This window comes from Monodelphis domestica, chromosome 3 (genome assembly GCF_027887165.1).
Source record: "Monodelphis domestica isolate mMonDom1 chromosome 3, mMonDom1.pri, whole genome shotgun sequence".
NCBI classification, from domain to species: Eukaryota; Metazoa; Chordata; class Mammalia; order Didelphimorphia; family Didelphidae; genus Monodelphis; species Monodelphis domestica.
In genome coordinates this window covers 430,875,107-430,896,850 of record NC_077229.1, presented here as the reverse complement: position 1 = coordinate 430,896,850, position 21,744 = coordinate 430,875,107, and the positions used below count along the sequence as shown (strand labels likewise).

The 21,744-nt window shown below is 33.7% G+C and overlaps 1 protein-coding gene across 12 annotated transcripts in view; it reads left to right on the top strand.

Annotated features, from left to right (window-relative positions):
- TCF4 (transcription factor 4) overlaps nt 1-21,744 on the top strand; it is a 438,336-nt gene that overhangs the window by 172,663 nt on the left and 243,929 nt on the right. The window contains exon 1 of one of the 12 annotated variants that reach the window (XM_056824459.1): nt 13,858-13,876. The exons of the other annotated variants lie outside the window; for them this stretch is intronic. The gene's annotated coding sequence lies outside the window, so the exon portion shown is untranslated. Of the gene's footprint in view, nt 1-13,857; nt 13,877-21,744 lie in introns of those variants that run through there. 12 annotated transcript variants of the gene reach the window in all.

Here is a 21,744-nt window from a genome sequence, read left to right as displayed (position 1 = left end):
CATAGACCCTACTTTAAGAGCTCCTATAAATCCACAACAAGCAGTAGTGTAGTATTTAAACTGTAGGTGAAGGAAGATAGCCCTTTCAGTTCCATAAAAGTTCTATAAAAACAAGACTGTTTTTTAACATGCTTAATAAGAAAAGTGTACAAAAGTTAGTTTTGTTGGCCCAGACAACAATGTAGGAAATACAAGGTCTTAACTGTGTTTATATCAAGTGGAAGAATTGATATAAATAAATCTAACCCTGGCTCATAGAAGGGATCAGACTAGATTCATTGTTGGCAAGGAATTGCATGTCTGACTTGCTTTTAGGACAACTTTACTTGGATAGTCTATTAACTCCTTAAATTCAAGATGCCTAGAGAGTGCTATTGAGTCAGGAGAATTTTTGAACGAAATCAATAGACATTTTAAGGAGATCATTTAAGTTACACACATGGTAAAAATAATCATGACTACCCACTATTACATGAATCACATGAAAGAATATTGAATTAATCCATTAATGTCTTGTATGGGTCTTATAAATGGATAGTGCTACACTCAGAATTTTAAAATTTTTTTTCAAAAAAACTTTGATTTGGGGATTTGAAGATGAAAACTTTTATTTAAAAAAAAGCTCTTAGAGATGGATAAAACTCAGAACCATATTTTTTGCAGAACTTTGCTTTATGCTAATTTTGAAAATCATTTTCCCTCTTTTTTTCCAATGTAGATTTATAATTCAATGAAAAATATAGGCTCCCTCCAGTGGCCAGCAGAATACCTCTGAGAACTAGGGAATATACCCTACATTAGTGTATAAAATTGTCCCTCTATGTTACAGAATTTTTTAATGCTTTTGCTTGGTTATTTACTTTTAAATATTTTAAAATAAATTTCCACACATAGGATCTCTTTAGTTTTCATTTCATATATGTAAATGACACTGAATTTCCCCCCTTTTTTCCTCCCTCTTATTCTCTAGTCTCCAAGAAAATACTGTTAAGTAGAGTTATAATGACCACAGAAAGAGGGGCCGGAATAATACCTGATTTCTTCTTTTTACAGATTCCCATTTATTTCTGATTAATGAGATCTTCTCTTCCAAAAAACTTCACTAACACTCACAGTATTGTTGATATTGTGAGGAAAGACAAGATTTTCCTTTTGCAATACCTAATTTAAAAGTATATTTTAAAAAATTAAACCATTTTGATAAATATAGCACACATGGTTACATTACATTCTTTTTAAATTTGATTTTACTTGTAATTAAAACAATATTTTGGGATGCATTGGTGGGCAAGGGTGATTTAAATTAGAGGAAAGTTTAAATCTTTAAACTATGCATATATTGTAAATTTTCATTCTTTTTTTTGTTTTTTTAAAATCACCTTCATTTCTGAATATATCCCTCTACCTCCTCTTTACTTAGAAAAACATTCCATGCAACAAATTATTTTTGATAACAAAAGAGAAGAAAACTTTATCAAAATAGTTTTTATATAATATTTTTAGGAAATACAATTTTAATTACATGCATAACCTTGGGATATTGTGAATTTTTTTCTAGGTCATTAAAATTAAGCAAATATCACAATAAAATGAGTCACAAATTCTTTTGACTTCCAAGTGCATATAAAAGTTATGTTTATACTATACTTTGGTCTACTGTATGCAATAGTTTTATTTTTAAAAATGTAGAAACTTTAATTAAAAATATTTTATTGCTAAAAAATTATAACCATCATCTGAGTCTTCATTGAGTCGTAATCTTTTTATTGGTGGAGGGTCTTATTTTGATGGTGATGGCTGTTGACTAATCAGGGTGGTGGCTGCTGAAGTTTGGGAGGGTTGTGGCAGTTTCTTAAAAGGAGAAAACAGTGATATATACCTCATAGATTGACTTTTTCTTTCATTTGAACACTTAGTAGGTTATTAATTGGTCATTTGAGTACTGTTGTGTCTCAGGCAATAGGGAGACCTGAGAAGGCAGAGAACATCGGGGAATAGCCAGTCAGGATCAATCAGAAAACACAGTATTTGTAGAATAATTTTACCATCTCATATGGGCACAGTTAGTGGTGCCCCCAAACTATTACAATTGTAATATCAAAGATCACTGATCTTGGTTACCATAACAGGTATAAGACTAATGAAAATATTTGAAATATTATGAGAATAGTTAAACTGTGATATAGAGACATATGCATTGGGGAAAATGGCCTTTGCTCTTGCTTGACTCAGGCTTGCCACAAACTTTTGATTGGGAAAAAAAAAAACCCACAGTATCTGCAAAGCTCAGTAAAAGGAAGCACAATAAAATGAGGTATGCCTGTATTTTCCACCACATTGAGTACCTAAAACTGTGACTGTGTGGAGGGAACAGGGGGAATTATTTCCTTTGGAAAAGACTTTTAGAGAATAATAAAGAGTAATTGTAAGGATACTTCAACAATAATAGCTTACTATTTGTTCAGTGTTTTAAGGATTGAAAAGTACTTACAAAAATGAGAAAATGAGCTTTTTTGATCACAACAACCATGTAAAGCATTCTACTTCCTCTAGGTATTAACCTTACAGATGAGGAAACTGAGTCAGAAGTAAAATGATTTGCCCATGATTATACATTTAGTAAAAGTCAGCGGCAAGCTTCCCACCTATGTCTATCTTGACTCCACTTGCAATATATTCTACTCCACCATACTGGCTCTAATTATTTTCATGTAAGAGGCTACAGTGTCCTCCTTAAGGTATCTAAGTGCTTCCAGGCATTTGAATAGAATTTGATCATTTAAACCAATTTTTACATTCCTCCTGCTGACCCTTTTCCATGAGTGTGTACTGGAGGAAGCAGTTTGCATAGTAAAGGTGAGCCCATCCCCTATATGAATAATACAAAACTCCAAATTAATAAGGGTTCATCTAAATGAAGTTTAATTTATACCTAACTGGAGCTTGGAAGAAATTTGGTGATGTGTATTTCTTATTACCCTTGGTATTATTTCATTGTTCCTTTCACAACCTTCATCTGATTTAGTCTTTTTAGTACAAGTAAAATATTTTTGGTCAAATTAGAGATGCAGAGCTGTCATCACATCCCTTACAGTTGAAATTTCTTAGCCTGCTCATGTGGTGTACACCTGTAATATGTTGGCAACAAAATGGGGAACTTCTTTACTCATAAGATGGCATATTTTTTTACTTAACCTTTTGTGTTTCCATTGTGAATTTTATAAATCACAAACTCTTATTGCTCTTTACTAAAAATTATTATTAAAAAGCAATGGAAAGAATATTAAGTAAAATTTGATACTATGTTGGTAAAATATAAGAAGGACTTCAACCATCCAACTATCTAAAATAATGGAATTTTTGAGTTTTAAAGGTATTTGAAGATCACCTACTTCAGTTGAGGAAATTGAGATTCAAAGAAGTGAATTCCTCATTTCCCATTTTCTGGTGCCCCTTCATCTTCTCTCACTAGAATGCAAGCTTTTTGAGAACAGGAACTTTGTATTTGAATTGTATGTGTTTGTATTTGAATCCAAAAGGTGCTTAATAAATATTTTTCATCCATCTATTTCTGTGTGACCAGAGATGTCACTTAACTTTTGTGATTCTCTCTGATAAAATGCAGATATCTTCTGTCTCAAGGGAAGATTGGATGAAGGATTGTAAAAGTATTATATTAATGTTAGGTTAATTAAAGCCAGATTTTAAATCCAGGCCCTTGGACTTACAAATCCAGGGCTCTCCCCACTCTCTCTCAGGCACCTCAATTTTTCATTGACTGATAGAAACATAGACCTATAATATTATACAAATCAAGAAATTCAGGCCCACATAGATGAAATAATTCACCAAGAAATGAGTGGCAGTCCTGAAACTTGAACAAAAATCTTCTTACTCAATTAGTACTCTTTGCTTTATATGTTTTGCTATCATATTGTTTCTTGCTGGTAGCTTCCATAGGAATTAAAGCATTTATGTATAAAGTAACAAAATAGTTAAGTGTAACTTAATTTTAACATTCTCCCTGTATGTCTGATAATGCTGGACTCTTTGGCAAGTACTTGATTATCTGGCATATATACTGATTCACCATAAATCTTTTTCATCAGTGAACATCAATGCTTTTCTTGAGGTAGTATCCTTACCTCATTCTTTTAAGGGTTAGGGTTCTACTGCTTTGTTTAAATGATATGTCAGGAATATTTGTGATCCCAAATACCACCTATAAGTAATCCTATCTGCAAGTGAACTTGACCCAAATCTAAGTTGGTTATTTACTTCATTAAATAATCTCTGTAAAGAGAGTCTTTTATATATATATATATATATATATATATATATATATATATATTTCAGTGAATATTCCCTAAATTTTAAGAATAAGGAACTCTGGGGTGAGAAATTGGATGGTGTTGAACATGATGAGAAGGAGATCTGGAATTTGAGGGTACAGAGCAGAATCAAGATTGAAAAGATGGTGTCTTGTTTAGGGAAGGTGAGAAAATGGGTTTGGGACAGCAAAAATAAAACTCGGTGTATACTTTTCTCTTTTCTTTCTTCTTCCCTCATTATCATTTTTCCTCAGGCCTATTTCAGTCCTACCTTCCATAGTTAAGAAGCCAAGGATAGAGTGAAAACTGGCAGGCTGTTTTACGTAGCAGAGAGGTAGGAAAGGGGAAGAACAAGAGGAAATGCAAATCCCAAGAAACAGTAGCCAAGATTGATCTGTTGGGGCTCCTGTTCTAAGGTAGCTATTTTTATGTATAATAACTATGTCAAAAGGTACCTGGATTTTGAGAAATAGCATCTGATCTCTGGGGAAAGTACTGGAAGTGTAACATGTCTTATTTCTCAGCATATCCAGTATACCTCAATTTGGACGTTTTTGTTGGAAAACAGTATAACCAAAGAAATCTCTCTGTTAGGGTAGAATACCTTTCCCATGGAATTTCCTTAATGCTAGGGATGCATAGCCCTTTGGATATATATGATTGAATCACTTTATTACTAAACTTCTGGTAATAATTTTTTATTACTCTATGGTTTTTACCAAACAGAATCATACTAGAGTTCTATGGTGTAAAACAAAATGAAGTATATTTTCTATGTAAATTTTAACAGGATTTTGAAAAGACTAAAATATATCACCCATGACTAATTATAGGGGATAATTTTGATCAAAGCTAAACATTTTGATATAATTAATAAATGACAAATAGGATTCGGGAGTTATTGTGTAGTTTAATAAATTTTATTGCTAAAAGAAATCAAGTTAAGAAGTATAGGTAAAGAAAATCAGTTGTCTATTTAGCTTTGTCTCTGAATGGCAGGAATACTAAATAACGCTATAATATATGTGGGATTGTTAATTTCTTTTTTTAATTTGGAAAAATTGTATTTAATTAATTTAGAATATTTTTCCTTGGTAATAAGATTCATGTTCTTTCCTTCCCCTCCCCCAAACCCCTCCCATAGCCAACACAATTCCATTGAGTTTTATATGTGTCATTGATCAAGACCTATTTCTATATTATTGATATTTGTGGGGATAGTTAATTTCTAAAAACCCTTCAACCTCTATATTCCTATGAACACTACTGTAAATTAATTCAGAATGTAATTTAGTTGTGCTTGTTTTCCTACCTTTAGAATATAAGTTTCAAGAGGGCAGGAATTCCATCTTGGTATATGCCATATATAGTGCCTAACACATTGTAAGTCCCTAATAAGTGTTATGATAATTAAAAAAAAAAACTATGTTAATGGACAACAACCAAAAATAAAAAGACAAAGTCTTGTGCTTGATTGAACATACAAGAGAAATGCTAGACCAGAAGAAAGATCTGGGAAGAGGAGAAGATCAGAAAACAGAGGATTATTTTGAAGTGAGACAGATGAGCAATTGGTGAAAACCATTGTGCCTATTGTATGATATGACTTTATTTTCCATTTAACTATTGTGCTATAAAAATGATGAGCTGGATAGTTTCAGAAAAACCTGAAAAGGCTTATGTGAACTAATGCAAAGTGAAGTGAACAGAAACAATACAACACTGTACAGAGTAATAACAATATTGAAATGATGATGAACTTTGAAGTTACTTTTATCAATGCAATGATCCAAGACAATTCCTAAGGACTCATGATGAAAAAATACTCTCCACTTCTATAGAGAGAACTGATAAATGTTAATACAATAAAGTTTTATATGTTTAAATTTTAAATGTGCTATATGCTGCTAATCCTCAATAGAACACATTTTTTTAGTTGTTTTTCCAATAGAAATAAGAACTTTGGTCTTATTCTTCCATACTGTGTGTCTCCTCACTAAAAATTGCATGCCTGTTTTCAAACAACTGTCCAGGGACAGGGGTATAGTCAGTGTCCATGGAGCAGAGTAAACTTATCTGACCTATATGCAGCCAAATTGGAACCCGTATTCTTGGCAGGATTAACAAGCACCAAGTTGTAACCTACAAGCAGACTCACATGTAGCCTGTAATGCTTCTAGCCTCCTACAAATATCAGCTTATGAGACTAGTTAAAAATCCTTTTCAACAAACAAGACAATCACAAAAAGCCTATAAAGACTTATATGAAATGATGCAAAGTGAAGTAAGCAAAATCAAAATGTTGTACACAGTAACAGCAATATTATGTGATGATCAATTGTGAGTGAATTAATTATTATCTGCAAGGACCCAGGACAACTCCAAGGAACTCTTGACAAAAACAGGTATCTACTGCATTAAAAGGAACTGACAGATTGAATGCAGATTGAAGTATACCATTCTTCATTTTATTTCTTCCATGAATTTTTCTCTAGTGAAAGCAATATGTGCCTTCTTTCACAACATAATAAACCTGGAAATATATTGTATGATAATACATGTATAACCTTATATCATTGCCTGCTGTCTGGGGAAGTGGTTGAGAGAGAGAGAGAGAGAGAGAGAGAGAGAGAGAGAGAGAGAGAGAGAGAGAGAGAGAGAGAGAGAGGACAGAAGACATGCATCACAAAATGTCAGGAAAGTTATTAAAAATTGTATCAAAATGTAAAAAATACAGTTAAAAATTAAAAAATACTTTTTAACTTTTATGACTGTAAACAAATATAACATTTCTAATATCAAAATGTTTCAGACTGCAACACAATATTTAACATTAGTAAAACACAAGGTAATTAACTGAAATATGATTAGAAGTTAATTAAAAATCAGAGCAAACTTTTGACAATTTATAGAATATGAATAAGACTGCATCGATAACCCTGTGTGTAGGAACCATCACCTTATTATTAGTATTTTGTACACCTGGCAAGGAGTCATATTTGCCAATTATACCTCTTGCTTGGAATTAGACTTGTGTTGGAAGTTTTAGCACCCATGCTATTTATGAGTCTTGTTTTATTTAAGCAAAATGGTATGAAAGGAGATTATGAAAGATGAAAAGGTTTTAAGAACGGTAAAGAGAATCAGGATAATAATGGAATTATAAAGGTCTGTGTTTTATTACAAGTGCAAAGGTGGTTTTGTTTTTAGTAATCATCTGTTTTTACTGTGCTTTTTCTATACATTCCTATTCTTATCTCTTTCATTTCTTTTATGCTACCTCTTCCTTAACACATGAAAGAGGACAGGGAGATAGTTCTCTGTTCACTGTTCCAAAGACCATCATTGTTTTTAAACCCCTGAAAACCATGATCTCACATCTAGCCCTCCTATTGACTTTTAAAGTATCTGTTCTTTTTCCCCTTCTGTTACTTCTTCATGCCCCCTTAAGTTCCCTTGTTGCCTTCTGTTTTGAAAGGTCCCCTGGCTTTTCAAATCCCAGTAGTACATGACAGACTTTGAATACCAGCTTGTGTTAGATTGAAATCTGTTTTTAAAAATGCAAGGTACAATTTATCTGGATTCCCTTTGCTAGTATGATTAAGATTAAAGACTCACCAAGTCCCACTCTTCACAGTCCAGAATTCCCTGTTCCCAATTTCTTAAAGTCTCTAGCCTCATGTCAATTCTTGCCTCTTAGCTGGTTCACACTACAGATCTCATTTGAGCTCTGGGACTTTGTTGCACCATCAGAGTACAACAGAGGGTACCTTCAAGTGGGAAAATAGAAGAGTTAATTCTAGCCAGAAAGATGGAAGATGCAGCTTCCATGTCACCTCTTTGAAATAGGACCTTGTTTTCAAGTTGTTCTACTTAGTTTTGTCTTGTCAACCCCATGAGCTCAGGAATTTGTACATGGAGACATTTAATACATATTTGTTTAATTGAAATCAATTTACTATGATGGGCATTTTTAAAATAGCTCTTGTTTTTGATTATGTAATCTTGGGATAAGAGAATGAGAGGAAGCCTAAAGAAGTAGTTAGAGATCTAGCCCTTAGGAAAACTTAGGCTCTAGTCTCTCCTCTGACATATATTAGCTAAGTCCACATGTTCCTAAACTCATCTCTTGAAGCCTTCCATACCATTGCTTCTGCCCACTTTCTCATCTTGCCTTCTACTTGTATGAGAAAACAAGGACCATTTATTATGAGCTCCCTCATGTCTTTCTCTGTATCCTAACACCTCTTGGTATAAAACTGCTCTGTTTCTCTAGTCTCTGATGAAGATGTCTCCTTTCTCAAGGCCAACCCTTTGACATCTACCCTTGATCCACTCCACCTGCAACTTTTCTAGCAGATTTATTGCAACAAGTGCCCCTCAGTGCTTTGAAAAACATGCCCTAGTAACCTCTATCCTTTTTGTCCTCTGGGAAACATAGATTTTTTGACATAGGTAACGTGAGAATTTGTTTCTCTTGGATAAGCGTATTTATTATCATTGGTTATATATTTTTTATAAATCACATATGTATTATTATTATATTACATCATTTTATATATATATATATATACATATATAAGTAGATGGCAAGTCCAGAAAGACCAAGAAAGGGGAAAAACAATGCAACACAATAAAAGGGAATAAAGAGTTTAAAACTCCTTCTGTTCTCTCTTTATCTTCCTATTCACAACCAAACTTCTAGGAAAAAGCTACCTCTAGGCATTACTTCAATATCCACTCCTCTTGTTTACTTCTTTTTAAATCATTTCTTTTTAATTTAAATCATTGCTTCAATTAACAAGTATTTATTTTCTCTCCTTCCCATCTATCTACTCTCCTGCAAAAAGAAAAAGAAAATCCTTGTAGCAAGTATGAATAGTCAGGCAAGATGAATTTCCATATTGCCCATATCTTTCATCTCTATTTGGATTCTTCATTACTAGTCCTCTGAAATCATGGTTGATCATTGCATTTATGTTTTTTATTCATTAATGTCAGATGTTGTATGTCAATAAATATTAGGGTTTTTTTAATTGTTCATTTTTACAACATGGTGTTTATAAATTGTTCTCCTGGTTCTTCGCTATATCAATTCATATAAGTATTCCCAGTCATCTCTGAAACTGCCCCTTCATCATTAAAGTAATATTACATTATATTTATATACCATAATTTGTTCAACCATTCATTGATTGATAGACAACCCCTTAACTTCCATTTTTTTCATCCACATAAAAAGAGCTTCTATAAACACTTTATATATACTTCTTTATCCTTTTTTGACTAACCTGCAATATTTGAAACTGTCTCCTTCTAGGTTTAAACACTAAACTCTCTTGGTTCTCCTGATACAAATCCAACATTTCTTCAAAGTTTTCTGTCCAGTTTATTTATATCATTCCCCAACTGCTGCAGTTGCCCAACTGGCTGCTCTTGCCCAAGGGTTTTTCCTTAATCTCCAGCATATTTCTTACTTGGTACGTTCATCAGTTGCCATGTGTCAAATTACCTTTATTCAGAGTATTACCTATATTCAGCCCTAGACTTTATCCTGAGCTCTAGTCATATATCTCCTAGACTATTGACTTTACAAACTAGCTATCTCAACGGTACCTCCAATTCAATGTGTCCAAAATAACCCCATCTTCCCACATCACCCTGTTTCTGGAATTCCTTATGTCTGTCAAAGCACCGCCATACCTATCACCGATATTCGCAACTTCAACATATTTTTGTCAATTCATCCTTCCTCATTTCCTATATCCAATCACTTGCCCCATATTATCATTTCCAGTTCCACAACATTTCTCTCACCCATTCTCTTTGCCCCACTTTTACAGTGGCAACCCTAGTTCAGACCATCTTTCTTAGATTATTGCAATAACTTTCCTCATTGGTTCCCTTGCCTCAGCTTTCTGTTCCACTTCAAAACACCTTAAGAAAACCATTCATTTTTTTTCCCACAAGGCATAGATCTCACATCTTACTATCCTTAGTAAACTCTATTACCTATAGGATGAAATATAATTTTTTCTGTTTGGCTTTTAAAGTTATTCATATGAATAACTGGCTACAACTTAATTTTCCCACCTCATTGTTACACAATTTGCTTTCCCTAATCCTGTGCAGGTAGATTATCTTTTTCTCTGTTCATTATACACAAATTCTAACTTCTATCCCCTTACTTTTGTACTATATCACCCATACCTGCATTGCACACCCTCTTTGCCATCACCTCTTTAAACAAGAAAAGATAATTTGAAAGTAGCAAAATCTTAGGTATTTAAAAAATGAGGTATGCAAAGCTTTTGTTTTTAGGCACAACATAACTATTAACACACATTATTGCTAAAAAGATCTAGAATGACCTTGTAAATAGCTGTAGGCCTTGGGTAAGTGTTGATGTAAACTCAAGTATACAAAGAGAGTTATATTTATTTTACTTCCTGTATACTTCTTGGAAAAGAGGTTTGTCTGTTGAAACATTTTTTTTCTAAGATAGTAAAGTTTTTTTTTTTGGCTTGTTTTGTTTTTGCTTAAAATATAAGATTGCTCTGGTATCAAATACCAAATTTAAGCACCACAAACATACACTAAAGGACAGATGCACAAGGAATTTAAGCAGAGTTTTTCTAAATGGCAAATAATTAAAGGGGAACAGATGCCTATGGGCAGCAAAGGATGAAATGAGGTATCAGGAATTTTAAAAGGGAGTTAGAAATACATATGTAATAGGGGGAAAAGCAGTTACTCTCAAGGAGGTTTAAGCCCAGGGGGTATTCAATGTGCTTTTGGCCTCCAAAAATGTCTTCTGTTTTTTGGGGGGTTGGTATTAAACCTCATTTTATAATTCCCTACATTCTTAAATACATAATTTTAATTATTAAAAACAAAACATTTTCCCTAGTAACTAGCATTTTATATATCTCGGACATTTTATCTTTGGCTTATCCCTAGGACACTGTCTTTTTCTAGGACTTTGAAGATACTTATCTATTAGACGATGACATTTCATAATTTTCCCAGTGTGTATTATATGGTGGGAGCTTTCACCTTTTGGCAGAATTATTCTGTAAGGTGGCTGTTCTTAGACTTATTCCACTTTTCCTTGATGTTGGTAAGGAAACAAATCTCTAAGAATAAAAAGTAGAAGAACAGCTAGGCATTTCCCATCCTCCTGTAGAGTGGTAGTTTAAACAGCAGGAGTACTGAACAGAGGGATTCTGCAACACAGTATAGCTGTGCTGTAACACCTGATCATTATCCTTCAGGTTTAAGATTTACCTGTTGTGCTCATTGTAACAAAAGAAATGAAATCTCTGTAATTATATTGGAAGGGGGAGGAGATCGTGTTTTAGTGCCTTTGATCTTGAGCTAGAATAGTCTCTGCTTTTGGAAATTTAATTTGAAAGAATCCAACGTACACATCTGCTTTTTGTACTGCAATTTCTTTTGAGCTCGAAAATAGAAATTTATTAATGCAAATGTGTAGAGTCTGTTCCTTGAGGAAAACACACACATACACACTCAAAAAAGTAGATGATTTTTTTCTGTATAACCATGGAATATTTTAATAATATTCTCCTTCTACCTCTTATAAAGTTTATAGATGAAGTTCAGTGTTAACAAGGAGTTAGCATAAAAATTATGGGAAGTTTGGGGAACACAAAGATTCATGATTAATGCAACATGAAAAATTTCCAAAGAACTGATGAATTGGGAGAAGGATATGGATGGAGTTGAGAGAGCTTATTGAATTACCAAAAGAAAATAAAAGCCCAAACAAGCATGTCATAAGACCATTTTGAGAACATTTGGATTGAGAGATGACAGGGGCCATGCTGCTCTCAAAGAGAAAAAATGTTGATTTCAATGAATCCATATTGCCTTATCTTGTTTAGATTTTCTTGTACTTTTAAATTAAATAGCATCTTACCTCTGGGTAAGGATTTTCTCTTCTCAGTTTAAATTGTACTTCTTCAATGTTTTCATTCATTATGTGAAAAAATACATTAGTGATATAATGGGACTCTCTAGATTTGTTTCTTTGATATTTTGAAAGTGATGAGTATCTTGAACTCTTTTATGTCCTAAATGTAAATTTTCCATCAAAGCCATCTTGGAAAATAATTAAGGGAAAAATGGCATGAGCATTTATGGATATAACTCTTGAACCTCCTTTTAAGGCATTCAGAATATATATGCCTAAAATATGACAGTGGTAAGATAACTTTTAAGTTTATCAATATTTTCATGTCTTTTAAAGATGTCATTCTTATCCTGCTATGGAGCATGCGTTCAGAAATAGCTATAAAATGTAGCTATCTGAATCAGGATAGTGAGTCTTTTATTAAAATGTATAACTGTTCTTATGAAGAATTCTTTGGACAGAATCAAACCCTTTGATGATAAGGTAGAATTCTCAAGGATAGTAATGGTGCTAAATTGTTTTGTGTTGCTCTCCATCAGATTCAGAGTTCTTATTTTTGGAATTGTGTGGTTGACTTTTCCTTCTAAAAAAACATCTAAAAATAACTTGAACTTCAACTAAATTTAAGATCATATTTTTCAACTACAAAAGCAAAGGAGGAACTTGAGGATAGTGACAGAAATCCTGTCGTTAGCTTGTCCACTTGTAAGTTGGTGATACAGCTGTGTTGCCATTCTCATGTGTGAAACCTCATTTAGCTTCAGTAGTTCCTGAGTCAGTCGCTAATATAAGGCTTCTGGGACTACTGAAAGAATTTAAAGGTAGCATTTCGAGTAAAAAGTTTGGTGCCTAAGTGGCTTTCAAATACCACAGACATTATTTTACCTAATTTTGAAGAAGTATGTAAAGTATAGTTACCAAATTTTCAGCACTTTTCTAATCATAGTTATATTAAATTAACTGTGGGATCTTACTCAAAAAGGAAAAAAATCACAAAAAAATGTCCAATTCCTGATAGGAGACAGTTAAAGCTCTATAAGGAAGCAGTCACCCTTAAAAATGAATGAGCTTAATGATGGTTAGAGAGGTGATTTTGATGGGTTGGGAGTATAGGGGATTAAAATTAGGGATGCCAGAGGGAAGAAGGCTGCACTACTTATATAGGAAAATTTATTTGTGCCTCTGTCCTTATCTCCCCTCCCCACTCTCAATCCCCCCCCTCAATTTCTTCCCCCACCTACCCTACTCTCCTCTCTTTTCTAGAGCTAAAGCAGATAGACAGACAGGGCGATTATGAAGACGTCAGTTGGAGCATAGGCAGGCGAAAGGGGAGAAGCGCTCCAGATGAGGTCCTGGGGGAGCTGAGGAGGGTCACTCATGTACGACCATGTGTATGTGTCTGACAGACTGTGAAATGGTGCGTTGTTGCGCGGCTGCGCTGCACCTGGGCCCTTCATCTGTGATTGATTGGTTTGGTCATGTGTAATGGTCCCATCTGCTCTGTGTTGTTTTTCTTTTTTTACTTATAAACACCGTTCCCAGCGGCTGAGAGAGGATGAGCTATGTTTTGTCATCTTCACTTACACTTTAGCTCAAAAAAGTGGTCAAGTAGGTAAGCTCTAAAGTCTATCCAACTAATAGAGTAGGAAAATACTTTTTCCCCCTTTACTCTGTGTGTGTGCATGCGTGTGTGTGTGTGTGTGTGTGTGTGTGTGTGTGTGTGTTTGGAGAGAATTTTAATGCTGGCTGTTAATATTTGAATAGTTCATGAACCAAGGAAGACCAAAAAAAAAATCAGAGAAATGATTTGCACAAATCTGCGTATAGTGACTCTTACTGCAACAAGGAGTTTTTTTGTAACTGAGCCAATACTTAATTAAAACCGCTGACATCATGGTGTTATAATTAAGCGTGGCATTAATTAAGCTGGAATAACGATTTTTTTTTATTAAGAGCTGCTTCTATTGTATAAGACTGTGCTCGGCTAAAAACGAAAATAATTTTAAAGCAAAAATACATTTCCTCTACCCCAACCCCCACTTTTCAACTTCCTTAAAATACACTGCTTCGGTACTATCGTCATCAGGGAGAATTTTGGTGTTGGGATTATTTGTTTGATTTTTGGTTTGTTTTTTTTTGGTATGTATGTTAGGTTGGGGTGGAATAGGGGTATGGAGCATGGAAGTGAAATTTGTTTTTTTCACCCAAAAATGCTGATCGGCTCCTGGCATTCTGATGGCTAATTATGCATCGGAGAGCTTCGACAGCTGCATTCATCATCATAAAATGTAATAATTAATGACATTCCAACAAAGAAAAATATGCAAATGAGGACTCATTAGCATTTTCATATTCAGCTTTGATAATGCTTTTGCTGACAAGGTTGTAATTAATGAAAATTCATGTCGCAGTCAGGAGATTGGATCGGTTTCATTCCGCTCACAATTCCCAAATGCTTGCATTATGGAAAATCGGCAGCTCTGCCAACTTTTCAGGGAAGAAAAAAACACACACACACACTAAAAGCACCAGATGCAAATTAATGGTAGGGAGTCTTTAACTCTTTAAACTCCCCCCCCCCACTACCAAATTTCTATTACAGAAAAACATGTGACAAAATGCTTAGCTGGAAACACCAGATTATAGATTTTTTAAAAATATAGTAATAAATGAACATTTACCCATCTAAGTATAAGGATTTATATAAACTTGAAAATATATATACTTGAAAAACACTAAAAATTTTTTCATGTTCCCTTTTAAGACCATTTTAATTTACATAGTAACATAAAGCATGTTAGAGAAGATAACCAGTCTTTCTCTTCTATCCAATGGTTGGCAAAGTTATGTCACAACAGTTTATACTTCCAAATGTTTTTCTGGCTTCTATTCATAACCTATTTGTGATAAGATACTCCATTGCTTCCCTTGATGTGTCACTTATATATAAGCTCTAAGACAAGCAAGTACAGTGTTTTTCTATATGGGATAGGTCCCCCCTCCCTCTGTATAAATCCTCCCTCCTAATCTATTCTTTTTGTGAGTTTGTATAAAAATTTATGAACTTGCCCATTCTTCTTATGCATGATTTGACTATTGCATCTCATTCACTATTACATTCCAGACTTAAATATTGCAGAAGCTATACAATCAAATATATACCCCAACCCAAAATGGAGGCATATCCAATGATTCAGTACATACAGCTTTTGATTTTTAAGTTGTCATCCAAACTTAGAAATTCCCATCTTAGATTAACCATTTGTGATTAGCCCAATTGAACATATCTTGCCATATCAGCCTCAAATATATTAGAAAGTTATTTCTTGGTCAATAAGAATAGAAAAGAAAGATCTATTCTGGGTTTCTGACCAGCTTTCAAGTCTTACCTTTAGAGAAGGGGAATGTTATCTATTAGTAAATGAGATCATTTATGCAGAGACGAAGTTTTACAAATGGTTTGTGCAAGGAAAAATATATTTACTGAATATAAAATCATAAAAACATACACTTTAAAATAATATAAAACAACTTCTGAGAAGTAATAAGCTGTAATTTCCTGTTTATATAAAACTGTGTTGTGGATTCTCCAAGTTGTAGGTCAGTAGAAACAAAGAACATAATGATTCCTACTTTGAAAAGATACTTAGTAGTGGACAAAAAGTTTGACATGCCTTACATTGGCAAGTTTTTTAGTGAAATTATTAATCTAGTCACTCATTTCTTTGGGCTTTTAAAAAGTAAATCCTTTTTTTGCATAAACATAGTTAAGGATTATGAGGACTTCATTTTCCATTAATCAGACAGTGTTCCAAGAAACAGAATTTGTTTCAGTCACTTGATTTTTTTTTAAACTTGTTTTGTCACAGTTTTCATATGAACATGTTTGTGTGTGTGTGTGCACGTGCGTGGTGTGTGTATGTGTGTCTATGTGTTTGTAGATTAGTGTGGCACATTCCTCTTGCCTTTAAAACACATATTGCTTTATACTAACAAGAAGAAGAAGGTTTTACTTTTTTGGTTTCCTTTTTTTTGGGCAGACTGCCCATCCAGATGGTAGAATGTCACCTGTAAGCAATCTGAAAAGATAGGTTAATTCTTAGATGTTATAGAGGGTTTAAAAAAATCTTTTTATATAGAATAACTAAGTAGAATATTTGCTCAAGCTAATGTTTCTTTTCTTTCTTTCTTTCCTTCTTTTAAAGAGCTTCTTGCTGTGATTGGTTCTCTCTACTCCACCCCTCCCCCCAAATCTGTATTTTGGGCTCAATTAAAATCTGTGGCTTAAGGCACTTTGCTTCCATTGTCAAAACCACATCTGATGAAATCTCTGACCACTTCTAATAAGTGTAAATGAGGAAGTGATGGCAGAAGTGAAGAAACAAGTGTCGATCAGGGAGGTTAGTTGTTGAGAAACAGAGCATTTTAATTTTTTAAGCTAAAAGTTTTGTTGGTTTTGATAAATTCACTGTTAGTTTTCTCCTCCCACAAAATTCACAAATATACACCAACTCATATGCTCCAAAGTATTTGCTACTGTAGTAATAGCAACCTGAATTTGGAAAAATTCTAAGTGTAGTCAAGTCACTGGTGTTTCTCTCCAGGAGAGTAAAAGGCTTATCCTGACACTGACCTCTTTTTATAATTTGATTTCTATAGAACTTATCCCTAGCTTACCAAAATATGTCTTTTAATTTTCCATAATTGGGGTCTGATGAGAGGTGGTATACCAGGAGGTGGCATATTTGCTCATAATAATTGGAATCATGTCATACATTTGTAGTTTTAGCCAACATCTTTAATATAGTTTGGATCTAGGCTAATTGGCCTAACCAGGAGACTCTGTATGATCTTATGAACTTTATTTTAAGCTATTTTGTGTTTTAAAAAAAGATGAAGGGCAGTTTATCTACTGTATTAGTTTTCTCGAGAAACTAAATCTGAGATTAATCTGCTTTGTCAGAAGTATTGAATTATTGGAGAGCCTCATAATTTCTAAATAATTTTTACATATTAAAAATGTTTATACCTATAACATGTTCATAAATGTTTTCTATGAGATTAGATTTTTAATGTCCTGCCATGAACAATATTTACTAGAGTTATTCAGTTTTAAAGGGTGAGTGTGGTGGTCAGCCATGCCCTTCTGCAGTTGCTGTATCACTAAAAAATTATAGAACCTTGGCAGAGAATATTGAGCATTTGTCTCATTTGAAATAACCAGTACCTTTTGTTTCAGGTGTTAGCACAAAACAAACATTTTTTTTGGTGGGTAGTTAAGATGGTGTTTCTGCCAATTCATCCTTCTCTCAGTTCCCCCAACCCCTTAGTCAGTTGCTTCTTATGTTTCCTTTACAAACTTTCCTATTGGTCAGGAGCTCTGGAGTGATTTCAGTGGCTGGCTAGTGGAAATGTTTGCAAAACCATTTGCGTATTGAAGCAGGCTAATTATTTGCAGAAATGTTTGCTTGAGACAGAAATCCACTTGTGATTAGGAAGAGACTGCCTAAACATTTTTGAAAGCATTTGCACATTCCCACATTATGTTATTAATGGGTGAAAGCCCAACTTGCATTCCAGAGATCATACAGATGTCTTATTTAAAATAAAAATTCTCAGTTTGGCATTATGATCCAGTTTTAATGCTCTTTTGAAGCCATTAAAATAATAATGATCTCCAAACTCATTCTTCTAGAATAAGATGCCAATGTTTTAAATTCTTCACATTTAATGTATAATCGTGTTATGAGTAAATTGAAGGAGAAAGTGATTCATGGAATATTGATAGCAATTTACATTTAATCATAGTATCCAAAGTAGGAAAGAAAGCACCTTAGTGATCTACTAGTCCAATTTCCCATTTTATGGATGAGGAAACTAAAGACCAGTGAAATAAAGTGACTTACTCAAGGTTACTCAGCTAAAAAACAGAACTAGAATTTAAGACAGATCTGATTTCAAATTTAGGCCTTTCTCTTCTTATGATACAAATACTTATTCCTTTATAGTATTTTAAGAAAATAAAAACCAAATGGTAATTACCTTATTTTTCTGTGTTAGGTTACAGTTGACGTGGATGATAACTAAACTTTCTTTTAATTATTTGAAAGTGGAACCTCTCCTCTTCTCCTCTGACCCCCATATTTTTTGGCATGAGGTTTGATTTGGAAAAAAATATTTTTAAATTATTAAAGTTTTAATTGCATTGTACTAATGGGTTTGGAAACAGTGCATGTTAAACAGTGCAGGCCAAGTTTTCCAATTTGTTAACAATGTAGGAGTTCAGCGTTGACAATGACTGCACTTAAAAAGCCCCTTGGATCAGGTGTTATTTTACCATCTGGACATTTTAATTAGTAATAAAAATGTGGATCTGGATACATAGAAATAGGATCTATAGCACACAAAGGCCCAATGCTCTCTGCTGGTGCTATGTTCATGAATACATTTTATAAGAAAGTGAGTGCATATACTCACATTTTTCACATACATGTTTGCATGTATCACTCATGTCTTTTCCTTCCAAGAATATATTGATGTCAAACACTGGTTCCTAATTTTTTTTTGTTCAAATTAGCTAGTCACCAATCAGAAAGGTCAAAAGTAACAGAAGAGGATGCAAGTAAATTATTTTTCCAGAAAAAATATCATATGATATACTCTCACACATTTTTGTTACCCTTATGCTTATCCACCAGTGAGTACAAAGAGTTATGTTTTTCTTAGGTAACATGCAGTATTATGCAGACAGAATATGGACAGTGTTATGTGCATGCAAGTGTGAGGAATAATAGTAGGAGCAATAATAGTAATGGTGTGATTGCTGATTCCAGAGCCTCCATAAAATCTCCATTTTAATCTTACCAAGTTGACTCACACTGAAGAATAAAGGAAATAGTTGTGCAGTAAAACTTTTGAGCAAGTATATTGGATTATAAACCAGTTATAATTTTAGGACCACATGGTAGTGTATAATTGAAATATCTAAGGAAGAGTTACTGATTTATACAAAGTACCAGTATACCCAATTTGGAAGAGTGATGGTCTTAACTGAAGAAGTGATTTGTGCATTTAGAGGAATATAGTGATCATAGTTCTAGAAAACGAAGAATAAAATCAGTTTAAGGAAATGAGTTTTACTTTCTTATATTTTGAAATGCTGCAGGCAAGTTGCTCCACTCATTTTGACAAAGTTCATGCTCACAGAGCAATATGAATGCTTGGACAGTGACCACTTGCTTAGAAAAACCTCCCACTTACTGGTCATGTACTTAATGTATATTAACAAGGAAGAAAAAATCTCTTGCAAATATTTATCCTACAGTGAGACTGGAAATTGATAAAAATCAGTGTTTGACATCAGACCAGATTAGTTTTGACACTACTCTAGAAAGCTTTTTCACTTCTGATTACAGATCCAGTTCTCTCCCTAAGAGTTATTTGGTACAGATAACGACATTTGTTTTCATTCTTTTTGATTTTTAAAAAGCTCGCCTAGTGTAATAATAACTATTTGGTGGTTCTGTTTATTTCATAAACTTGTCTTCTTATTTTTGTAAGTACACATTGTGGTTGCCTTACTACAAGCATATTGGTCGTTTTACACTGTTTCTAACAACTTATTCTCATAGTAGACACCCCAGGTGTAATCGCCTTCCAAGTGCTTCATTTGTGCATTACTCATGTTCCAAAAATTGTAATATCAAGAATGGGCAAAGTTAGGAAGTACAAGACTGTGGGTGGCAAGGAGACCACCAATCTTTACGGAGAGGGTTAATTGCAATTGAGGTCTTCAGTTAATGTAGTAATTTGATTCTGTTATTGGACAAACCACAGAAGAAACAGGGATATGTCAACTGTGAATGTACAGCTGTTGGGATTTTTCGGACTTATGAAAGGAAACTTGTGGTAAGTATTTGGTTATACTAAGAAAATCACAGCTTCAGTTAAATGCATTGCTCATTAAAGAGCTTGCATATTATTTTTATTAGCATTTTGGAATGAGACCACAGCCTTGTGCTTGATAAGTTCATTAGATGAAAATAGTTGCTTATCTCAGACTCAAATTGTAAACATGTTTGACCACAGCAGCAGAAAAGGAATTTTTATTCTTTTTGTTTAAAAGGAGCCTTTTAAGAAGAAATTCAGTGGACGATTTCAGGGGACAACACTGAAAATTTAACTAAAAAAAAATAAAGTAATTCAAAGTAAGTCTATAGCCAAACTCCTTAATTGTGATGCATTTGCTGAGTTTCCCTCTTCCATCGCGGGCCCTGCTCTGATGCCATATGGTCTACCATGGAACATTTAACTTGTCAGATATAATGGATTGTCCTGGAAGCAGATTTTCGCTTTGAGCGTTCGGCTCCTTTCTTGCATTTCACTCTCAGCTCCAGGCTGCAGGATGAAGGATTGTGGTGGAAATGCAAAGAAGAGACACACAGTTGATTCCCCTTAAGAGAGTGACCTATATGCCACAAAATTTTACCCACGTAAAGAGGCATTATCCCTGTCACTGGCCCTAGCAGGCTGCATGTCAGAACCATTTAAATTTGCCTGGACTTAACAGATTGTGCAAATGTTTCAGAATCAAGTGCTTAGGAATAATAAAACCTTGTCATTTCAACTTATGGAGGAACAATGCAGCTCACACTAGTTAAAGAATGATTATTATTTATTGTGACCTACATGTAACCTAAACTGCCAGGTTTGTAGACTCTATAAATTATGTCCACCTTCCAAGGCTATTGAAACTTTCTAAAAAAAATACCTGATAAAAAGATAGCAAGTGGCTAATATTATTTTTGTTTGGTGGGCAGGGGTGGGCTAAAGGGTTTAAATAATCATTTATATGTTCAGATCTGTAGCAATTAATATCTTAACACATTTTGCATCTTGCATTAAGAAGTGAAAACCTTTCCTGTGTTCTTATCTCAGTAGTTTGGAATTAAGGACTGCACACCTTTTGAATAGATGATTAAACATTAGGCAGGAAAATATTGTATGGTGAGTTAATTTGACTTTCATAAGCAGGGGCACTTAAAATATTTTTAAGCTTGTTCTTTTGTTTTGAAACATCAATTTATAAATTTTGTTGAAAAGCAGTATAGGAATTTTGTGACTTTCACAGTCCTAAGATAACTTTGTAAAAGAAATGGGTGGGCAAGTCTTTGTTAATTTTTCTTGAATTAATTCACACATAGTAAGCAGATACTATTCTAATTTCATTTTATAATTAAAGCATATTTTCCATCTTCTTGCTTATAAATTAAAAATGCAACAGCAACAACAGAAACATGATCTTGTGCCCTGAAACTAAGCAAATGTAATGTTTGTCTCAAAATTTATTTGTAAATTTAATCATATTCTATGGATGTAACAAATAATATATGGAAATTTTACTTCCTAATGAAGAAGATTGTTCACCTATGGTCAATTTTAACTAGAAACCATTATTGAATACTTATATAAATAAAGCTC